The following is a 3,076-nucleotide window of genomic DNA, read 5'->3' as shown; positions in this document are numbered from 1 at the left end:
CATAATAGAAATGATTTTACTTTCTTGATTAAAAAGTAACTGATATGGCTGAGCTGGCACAACCCTTCTCCCTACTTCTTGCCTTGAATGGTGATGTGATGTCTGGAGCAGTGTCAGCTAAATAGTGAGTCCAAGGGAAGGTTAAGGGAATCATAGAAACATAGGGCCTGATATATTTGGTTCACTGAACTAACATCAGTAGTCACTCGTCTCTAGACTCTTATTAGGTAAGAAAAATAAACCTGCTTTTGTTTAAGCTATTGTGGTCACATTTTCTGCTACTTGCTTCTTAATGCATTCCTAACTAATACACCATGTTACAAAAATTATCTCAAACCAAATTTAGAATGTTTTTTATTTTCCAATGACTGAAAATTAAAATCTTGTCATTAAATGGGAATTTTTTTTTTCTAGGGAAAAATAATTTTATACTTTCATGCTTAGCATCTACTTTTAGATAATAGTCTTTCACTCGAAAACTCCATTTCAGATTATGTGTCCATAATCACATCAAAGTAATATCTCCATTCAGCAAAAGCATGATAAAAAAAATTAAGGTACTGGATAAAGGAAAACACTAAATTGGCTGACCGACATTTTAATTTCTTTGTCCAGAGATGAGAAAGAAATCTTATCAATGCAAAGTTGATTAATGGCACTGACTACTTCAGTTCAGGTTCAAAATGAGACTATTCTCATAAATAAGTTCAACTAACATTGGTTAAGAAGCAATATGTGTGTTGGGCTCTAAAGCTGAGTAGTCAGACATGATTCTCACTCTGAAGGAGCTCATAGGGTTAGTAGATAGGAGTGGGAATGAGGAGAGACAGATAAGCATGTATAACAATTAGACTACAGTAAGTGCATAATGAAAATATGAACAAAATTATGTAGGGATCTAGAGCAGAACAGAGTTAACTCCCTTAGACATGCATAAGTCAAGGAAGTCTCTCATCCCAGAAGTCCTGCTCATACTGTAAGATATTCTATGCCTTCAGCAATCAGTTCTATGTCCTTATTTGTCCTTTTACAGATGTTTTCCTCTTGGCAAAAGTCCATGATTGCCACTGGATCTCTGGTTTTTGAGCTGTGGATCCCTTTGCTCCTCCTATATATGTTAAAGTTGAGATTTTATGTTATTTCATGCTAGTATATCAAAACTGAAGCCTTAGTAAAAAAGAAACTTACCATTGCTAAAATCTTAGAACTTTGTCACTATTGCCTTGGTATGTAAACCAAATTGAAAACAAATCACTTTATCGCAGTCTCCTTTGGAAATGAGTAGCTTGAAAAACAGGACTGTTCTGAAAGCCAATACTTTTAATGGTCAGTCTTGAAATGTTGGGGTTATAGTGAGAGATAAACTCAACTTTTGATAAAGCCATAAGAATTTACACGAGGTTTGCAACCTACTGGAAAGAATGGGCCAAGGATGGATGTACCTTGAGAAGTATTCTAGAAAGAAATCACCACTATGTCTTTATCACAACTATAGTATCTTTACTTGTATAAGCAGCAAGCATATGAATGAACTATTCCTGCATCCCTGAGTAACTTTCTTTTGCCACACATTTTAGATTCAATGTCCAATATCATTTGACTACTTCACTGCAACTTGCCCTTATGAATTTGATGACCCTTAATGACTCATCCACTTATCCCAGTGGGCATGCCAGGAAATTGTCCTTGTTTATTGTCGTCTTCAAACGATGGAAACAGCTTAATAGAATGAGAGAAAGTAATTATTTTTGCTATCTGATCCTAAATGTTAAAGAAGCACCCTATTCTTAAAGTCTGTCCCCATCATTTGCAAATTAATGCACTGCTGAAGGTGCAAACTATCTATATAACTGCTCTTGAATTTCATTAAAATTAATCGGAAGTCCTTTTTAATGTCTTTGAGAATTGCTTCAAGTGGCAAAAATCAGAAAACTTACCCATGGGGCACATTCAGCTAATTGCAATTTACTTCTCAACTAGTCACTCTTTCACCGTAGGCTGCAACCACATAAAACTGAAACAACTCTTCTGATGACAAATGACAGTCAAACCAGTCATTTAGTATTATATAATTTTAAATGATCATTGGTTTCCTGAATATTTTATAGCAAGTTAGAATGATGAGATGGATGGATTCCAGATGTAACTTGGTAAAATTATCCTCTCTGTAAGTTGGACCTACCATAGGCTCCCTCCTAGGTGGTACTGGGGAGCAAGAAGGGGAATAATGATAGACTATATAGTCAAGAGAATATAGTGACAGATGGTGTGTGTGTTTGTACAAGCACACTCTTTAGAACAGATAAATGACAATGAGTAAAGCTAAGTTTTGGAAAGAGACCATGTTCTAACTCTTACCAGCTAAGTGACACAAGGAAAATCCCTTAACAGCAAAATGAGGGAAAGAGGAAGATAAAATGTAGTTTCCTTAGGGTCACATGAGACCATCTATGTATATGAAAATGATGTTTTTTAAAATGTAGGTGCTGACCAAATATTCGTCATCGTTAGAGAGAGTCGTCTGTGAGAACGAAAACACAGGATAAGATATCCTGTGTTTCGTGAACATATAAGCACTCTCATATGTTCAATAAAGTATAAAATATTTTATTCAAATGATTTGGTAGAGGTTTTGTTTTTATCTAAATGCGAGAATTAGTAATCTGTTTTCCTCTTGTAATTATTAGGCTGATAATAATGTTCAGATAAAAGATATACATTTCTTTCCAAGAAACTCTCCAAATTGTCCTGATAACCAAGGAATACTAAATATATGTTATGACAGAGTACATAGTCATTAAGATATTCTAAATAAAAATATTCAATAAGATGCCTACTTAATTTTCAAGTGCAAGTTGATAAATTGTACTTAGCAAAATGTTTAATCACGGCGTTGTTTTCCAGTGTGGCACTACAAAAGTTTTATTGAAAGTCAAAACATTCGGTCCCATATATTTATATTGAAAGGAAAAGAAAACATATAAGTAGACACTAGCTAGGCCTTATAAAAATTATTTTTAAAGTTTTTACTTTCATTGGCAAGGAATGTTCTAGGCTGGTTGGGATAGCAGTGCCA

The sequence above is a fragment of the Pteropus vampyrus genome, unplaced genomic scaffold (genome assembly GCF_000151845.1).
Source record: "Pteropus vampyrus isolate Shadow unplaced genomic scaffold, Pvam_2.0 Scaffold152, whole genome shotgun sequence".
Classification (NCBI taxonomy): Eukaryota; Metazoa; Chordata; class Mammalia; order Chiroptera; family Pteropodidae; genus Pteropus; species Pteropus vampyrus.
This window is presented reverse-complemented; position numbering follows the sequence as displayed.